Here is an 8,374-nt window from a genome sequence, read left to right as displayed (position 1 = left end):
AATCTAAAGAAAGAGATGCCCATGAACATACAAGAAGCCTACAGAACTCCAAATAGACTGGACCATAAAAGAAATACCTCCCGACACATAATAATCAGAGCAACAAATGCTCTAAATAAAGATAGAATACTAAAAGCAGTAAGAGAAAAAGGCCAAGTAACATATAAAGGCAAGCCTATCAGAATTACACCAGACTTTTCACCAGAGACTATGAAAGCCAGAAGATCCTGGACGGATGTTATACAGACACTAAAAGAACACAAATTCCAGCCCAGGCTACTATACCCAGCCAAACTCTCAATTAACATAGATGGAGAAACCAAAGTATTCCACGACAAAACCAAATTCACACATTATCTCTCCACGAATCCAGCCCTTCAAAGGATAATAACAGAAAAAAACCAATACAAGGACAGGAACCACGCCCTAGAAACAACAAGAAGGTAATCCCTCAACAAACCTAAAAGAAGACAGCCACAAGAACAAAATGCCAACTTTAACAACAAAAATAACAGGAAACAAAAATTACTTTTCCTTAATATCTCTTAATATCAATGGACTCAACTCCCCGATAAAAAGACATAGACTAACAAACTGGCTACACAAACAAGACCCAACATTTTGCTGCTTACAGGAAACTCATCTCAGAGAAAAGGATAGACACTACCTCAGAATGAAAGGCTGGAAAACAATTTTCCAAGCAAATGGCATGAAGAAACAAGCTGGAGTAGCCATTCTAATATCTGATAAGATTGACTTCCAACCCAAAGTCATTAAAAAAGACAGGGAGGGACACTTCATACTCATCAAAGGTAAAATCCTCCAAGAGGAACTATCAATCCTGAATATCTATGCTCCAAATACAAAGGCAGCCACATTCATTAAAGAAACTTTAGTAAATCTCAAAACACATATTGCACCTCATACAATAATAGTGGGAGACTTCAACACACCACTTTCACCAATGGACAGATCATGGAAACAGAAACTAAACAGGGACACAGTGAAACTAAGAGAAATTATGAATCAAATGGATCTGGCAGATATCTACAGAACATTCTATCCTAAAACAAAAGGATATACCTTCTTCTCAGCACCTCATGGTACCTTCTCCAAAATTGACCATATAATTGGTCACAAAGCAGGCCTCAACAGATACAAAAATATTGAAATTGTCCCATGCATCCTATCAGATCACCATGGACTAAAGCTGATCTTCAATAACAAAATAAATAATAGAAAGCCAACCTTCACGTGGAAACTGAACAACACTCTTCTCAATGATACCTTGGTCAAGGAAGGAATAAAGAAAGAAATTAAGGACTTTTTAGAGTTCAATGAAAATGAAGCCACAACATACCCAAACTTATGGGACACAATGAAAGCATTTCTAAGAGGAAAACTCATAGCTCTGAGTGCCTCCAGAAGGAAACTAGAGAGAGCACACATTAGCAGCTTGACAACACACCTAAAAGCACTAGAACAAAAGGAAGCAAATTCACCCAAGAGGAGTAGACGGTAGGAAATAATCAAACTCAGGGGTGAAATCAACCAAGTGGAAACAAGAAAAACTATTCAAAGAATCAACCAATCAAGGAGCTGGTTCTTTGAGAAAATCAACAAGATAGATAAACCCTTAGCCAGACTCACTAGAGGGCACAGGGAAAGCATCCTAATTAACAAAATCAGAAATGAAAAAGGAGACATAACAACAGATCCTGAAGACATCCAAAACACCATCAGATCCTTCTACCAAAGGCTATACTCAACAAAACTGGAGAACCTGGATGAAATGGAGAAGTTCCTAGACAGATACCAGGTACCAAAGTTGAATCAAGATCAGGTTAATGATCTAAACAGCCCTATATCCCCCAAAGAAATAGAAGCAGTCATTAATAGTCTCCCAACTAAAAAAAGCCCAGGACCAGATGGGTTTAGTGCAGAGTTCTATCAGACCTTCAAAGAAGATCTAATCCCAGTTCTTCACAAACTATTCCACAAAATAGAAACAGAAGGTACTCTACCCAACTCATTCTATGAAGCCACAATTACTCTGATACCTAAACCACAAAAAGACCCAACAAAGATAGAAAACTTCAGACCAATATCCCTTATGAATATTGATGCAAAAATCCTCAATAAAGTTCTTGCTAACCGAATCCAAGAACACATCAAAACAATCATCCATCCTGACCAAGTAGGTTTCATCCCAGGGATGCAGGGATGGTTCAATATACGGAAATCCATCAACGTAATCCAGTATATAAACAAACTCAAAGACAAAAACCACATGGTCATCTCGTTAGATGCGGAAAAAGCATTTGACAAGATCCAACACCCATTCATGATAAAAGTCTTGGAAAGATCAGGAATTCAAGGCCCATACCTAAACATGATAAAAGCAATCTACAGCAAACCAGTAGCCAACATCAAAGTAAATGGTCAGAAGCTTGAAGCAATCCCTCTAAAATCAGGGACTAGACAAGGCTGTCCACTTTCTCCATACCTATTCAACATTGTACTTGAAGTCCTAGCCAGAGCAATTCGACAACAAAAGGAGATCAAAGGGATACAAATTGGAAAAGATGAAGTCAAAATATCACTTTTTGCAGATGATATGATAGTATATATAAGTGACCCTAAAAATTCCACCAGAGAACTCCTAAGCCTGATAAACAGCTTCGGTGAAGTAGCTGGATATAAAATTAACTCAAACAAATCAATGGCCTTTCTCTACACAAAGAATAAACAGGCTGAGAAAGAAATTAGGGAAACAACACCCTTCTCAATAGTCACAAATAATATAAAATATCTTGGCGTGACTCTAACTAAGGAAGTGAAAGATCTGTATAATAAAAACTTCAAGTCTCTGAAGAAAGAAATTATAGAAGATCTCAGAAGATGGAAAGATCTCCCATGCTCATGGATTGGCAGGATCAACATTGTAAAAATGGCTATCTTGCCAAAAGCAATCTACAGATTCAATGCAATCCCCATCAAAATTCCAAATCAATTCTTCAACGAATTAGAAAGTGCAATCTGCAAATTCATCTGGAATAACAAAAAACCTAGGATAGCAAAAACTCTTCTCAAGGATAAAAGAACCTCTGGTGGAATCACCATGCCGGACCTAAAGCTCTACTACAGAGCAATTGTGATAAAAACTGCATGGTACTGGTATAGTGACAGACAAATAGACCAATGGAATAGAATTGAAGACCCAGAAATGAACCCACACACCTATGGTCACTTGATCTTCGACAAGGGAGCTAAAAACATCCAGTGGAAGAAAGACAGCATTTTCAACAAATGGTGCTGGCACAACTGGTTGTTAACATGTAGAAGAATGCGAATCGATCCATTCCTATCTCCTTGTACTAAGATCAAGTCTAAGTGGATCAAGGAACTTCACATAAAACCAGAGACACTGAAACTTATAGAGGAGAAAGTGGGGAAAAGCCTTGAAGATATGGGCACAGGGGAAAAATTCCTGAATAGAACAGTAATGGCTTGTGCTGTAAGATCGAGAATTGACAAGTGGGACCTCATGAAACTACAAAGATTCTGCAAGGCTAAAGACACCATCAATAAGACAAAAAAACCACCAACAGATTGGGAAAGGATCTTCACCTATCCTAAATCAGATAAGGGACTAATATCCAATATATATAAAGAACTCAAGAAGATGGACTCCAGAAAGTCAAATAACCCCATTAAAAAATGGGGCTCAGAACTGAACAAAGAATTCTCACCTGAGGAATACCGAATGGCAGAGAAACACCTGAAAAAATGTTCAACATCCTTAATCATAAGGGAAATGCAAATCAAAACAACCCTGAGATTCCACCTCACACCAGTCAGAATGGCTAAGATCAAAAATTCAGGTGAAAGCAGATGCTGGCGAGGATGTGGAGAAAGAGGAACACTCCTCCATTGTTGGTGGGATTGCAAGCTTGTACAACCACTCTGGAAATCAGTCTGGCGGTTCCTCAGAAAATTGGACATAGTATTACCGGAGGATCCAGCAATACCTCTCCTGGGCATATATCCAGAAGATGTCCCAACTGGTAAAAAGGACACATGCTCCACTATGTTCATAGCAGCCCTATTTATAATAGCCAGAAGCTGGAAAGAACCCAGATGTCCCTCAACAGAGGAATGGATACAGAAATTATGGTACATTTACACAATGGAGTACTACTCAGCTATTAAAAAGAATGAATTTATGAAATTCATAGCCAAATGGATGGACCTGGAGGGCATCATCTTGAGTGAAATAACACAATCACAAAAGAACTCACACAATATGTATTCACTGATAAGTGGATATTAGCCCAAAACTTAGGATACCCAAGATATAAGATACAATTTGATAAAAGCATGAAACTCAAGAAGAATGAAGACCAAAGTGTGGACACTGTGCACCTTCTTAGAATTGGGAACAAAACACCCAGGGAAGGAGTTACAGAGACAAAGTTCGTAGCTGTGATGAAAGGATGGACCATTTAGAGACTGCCGTATCCAGGGATCCGTCCCATAATCAGCTTCTAAACACTGACACCATTGCATACACTAGCAAGATTTTGCTGAAAGGACCCAAATATAGCTGTCTCTTGTGAGACGATGCCGGGGCCTAGCAAACACAGGAGTGGATGTTCACAGTCAGCTATTGGATGTATCACAGGGCTCCCAATGGAGAAGCTAGAGAAAGTACCCAAGGAGCTAAAGGGATCTGCAACCCTATTGTTGGAACAACATGATGTACTAACCAGAACCCTGGAGCTCTTGTCTCTAGCTGCATATGTATTGAAAGATGGCCTAGTCGGCCATCAATGGAAAGAGAGGCCCATTGGACTTGCAAACTTTATATGCCCCAATATAGGGGAATGCCAGGGCCAAAAGAATGGGAATGGGTGGGTAGGGAAGTTGGGGGCGCTATGGGGGACTTTTGGGATAGCATTGGAAATGTAATTGAGGAAAATATGTAATAAAAATATTAAAAATTAAAAAAAAATGACCAGGCTATTAGGGCATTTTAATAAATGTCTAATAACCGCCTTCTTAAAAGGACAGCATTTTTTCTATGAGTTGTATATGCATAAGCAATTGCAAATTTGAGAATCAATAGTATCTGAGGGACGAACAATCTTAAGCAATTATGAGCTCAGAGATATCGCATTGACTATTAATATACAAATTAAGGTTTGATTGTTCAGCAATTTAAAACACCATCTACAGCACACAACTAGATTATTTGTGCTGAAACAGGGGGAACTGTGTGTCAATGCCTGCCCCACAGTAGCCAGCAGCTAGTTGGGCCCATGTGGACCAAGGATCTGCTGGGAGGATGAGAAAAATGACTTTACAATGTTTTTTTCTGGCCAAGGAATTGTCTTGAGCACAGCTAATATTTAATTACCAATGAATATACTTAATAACAATTATAAAATCTTTATTTTTTTGTAAAACCTTTTGTAGTAAACTAAAATCCTAAGTAATAAAAAGATATTGTCTCTGAATCTTTTGGGTGAGAGCAAGGATTTAAGGTAAATGTCCCTTGAGAAGCATTAGTTAATAAAACATTTTTCACTTAGGAAAAAATATACATTGAAATATTAAAACTCAGCTTCTTGTATAGAAGCAGAGACAATAAAATTTTTCTTACATAATGTAAAGCTATATTAGCCATACCTAGAGGCAAAATTTTCCAGTGATTACCAGTTCACTAGAAGCAAACTCTTTATCATGCAAGGGGAAAAAACCCGAACCTTTAAACCTATGATAACCTTACATGAAGTAGGCAAGCCAGATTGTAATGCCTTTATAAGTTCTACAGTCTGATTGACACTTCTATAAACTTTGAATTTGAACTTTATTTACAACAACATCTGGATAGATCTGCAACACTGTTCGTTTAGCTAAAACAAAATTTCCCTGGAGGCAGGGAGAGGCAAGTTTCAAGAGCTTCCTTAGGCATCATTTGTAAGACAAAAGAAAGACACACAAGCCCAGCCAAGGCTGCTCTGAGCTTTGTATGGCTTTATGGCCACAGAGAGCTGTATTAGTGCTCTCATAAGATGATTACTCTTGTAATAATTTTAATTAACAATATGTGGGTGAGTAGAAAATCTTAAATTTGCGATCAAACTGCAAGCTGCAGTCAATGGAACACTGGCAGTTTTAACCATAATTTTCAAGTTTCTTTTGTAATGTTAGGATAATATCTACAACCTTGGGAAAGCAAAACCCAAGTTTAAAACAATTTATCATCTTTAAAATCAGTATTAGAAGCATTACTATCTGTACTGGCTAATTTTGTGTCAACTTGACACAGCTGGCGTTATCACAGAGAAAGGAGCTTCAGTTGAGGAAATGCCTCCATGAGATCCAACTGTAAGGCATTTTCTCAATTAGTGAGCAAGGGGGAAAGGCCCCTTGTGGGTGGTGCCATCTCTGGGCTGGTAGTCTTGGGTTCTATAAGAGAGCAGGCTGAGCAAGCCAGGGGAGGCAAGCCAATAAAGAACATCCCTCCATGGCCTTCTCCATCAGCTCCTGCTTTCTGACCTGCTCGAGTTCCAGTCCTGACTTCCTTGGTGATAAACAGCAGTGTGGAATTGTAAGCCAAATAAACTCTTTCCTCCCCAACTTGCTTCTTGGTCATGATGTTTGTACAGGAATAGAAACCCTGACTAAGACACTATCATATAACGAAGTTTGGCTGCCAATTAATACTTATGAATACATGTAAGCTTTAATGCTTTAATAAAGAGGCATTGCTTTAAATCTTATCTTAAATTTTACTTTTTAGGATAGGAACCACATTAATTATTATCTAAACTAGAAATATCTTTAGAGACCCAGCCTCTTAGCCTGCCTTATGCCATGTGTCAGAAGGACTGTAAACTTGTTATCAATTTTAAGACTAGCCATCTGTAGCGATGTAACAATTATTAATCTTAACCAACAACTTATGAGCTGATTGTGAAAACATGCAGAGCACATTACCAATAGAAAGAACCAAATGAAGCAGTTACATTTAGACCAATCAGAAAATATTAATTTTTCTAGCTACAATCATTGTATAAAAAGCACTTTATCATTTGTCAAACACATTAATCACGAACCATTTATTAGCTTTTTTACCCCGAAACTAAGAGGCTGTAGACTCGCCCTTTTTTCCTAAAATGAACAGTTTTTCCAGCAGGGACCCTCCTGCCATGTGTCTGTTTCCTGGTTGAAGCACGTGGCAGCTCTTGGCTTGGCAGATAAAGTATTTTAGCCATTTTTATTATCCAACATAAAACATAGAACATTCATTCATACAGACTGGACACGAACATACATGAATTGAACACGAGAACGGATTGGTGCACCAGACAATAGACAAGACACAAAAGGGACAGAGTACTTCAGCTGTAAAGCCCAGAGAGAACAAAGCATGGCACTCCTGAAATTTCTCTCTGCTTTTTGGGACATGTTCCTCCCACATGATGCAGTTTCTTTAACTGCAGCCATCCACCTGATTATTAATTTCCTTTTAATAAGCCCTTTCTTTTCTCACGCCTAAAATTGTAGCTTCTGGGAGCTATGGCTAACAGCCTAACAGTTCCTACTCCCTGATAAACCTCACTGCCAAACCTAAGTGAATTAGCGCTCGGGTTTAATGCTGTTTCAACTTAGCCCATACGAACCTTCTCCATATTCTTCAATTATTTTCTTCTTCTTTCATGGAGCTCCAAACCAGCAGTGCTTCTTCCAAATGTCCTCTGCCGTTTCTCAGTCCCGCGTTGTTTCGCCAAATGTTGTGTCTGGCCAGCGGCTCACATGTCTGGGTTATAGTCTGGAAAGGCATCTTGGAAACCTGGAAGAGAAGAGGGAGGGGGGCTAGGCAGCGTGAGATAAAGATGTAGCTAAGACAGTCATTCTGATCAAAGCTCAATTTTACTATTCTTTCACTGTTATGAAGCATGGAGTGGGGCCCAATTCCCGCCAAATCATCTTGGAGTAAGGTTTCATATGAACACGTGATGGCTCCTGAACAGCAAAGTGGCAGGCTCCAGCCGTGGGCGTGGCAGAACCCACCCCGATGTAAACAGTGGAACCTGAGGGAGCAGGTTTCAGGCTGGGGAGGGGAGGCTACATATGTATAGTTTAGATTCATTGTTTATATATGTAAGCTTTTCTATGAATAGAAAACAAAACTTGTATATTACTTCTCAAGTTTATGATGTAAAACCCTGCTTTGCAGCAGTGCCTGGAATCATAACACTTACTAAGAAGGGGCAGGCTTCAAACATGAGAAGGCCTTTCACCATACCTTTCACATGCTAGGATCACAGGCATGTGGCATTGCTCCATTTTCTATACTTCTTGA

Source organism: Mus caroli, unplaced genomic scaffold (genome assembly GCF_978045245.1).
Source record: "Mus caroli unplaced genomic scaffold, Mus_caroli_1 scaffold_8, whole genome shotgun sequence".
In the NCBI taxonomy this organism is placed as follows: domain Eukaryota; kingdom Metazoa; phylum Chordata; class Mammalia; order Rodentia; family Muridae; genus Mus; species Mus caroli.
This window is presented reverse-complemented; position numbering follows the sequence as displayed.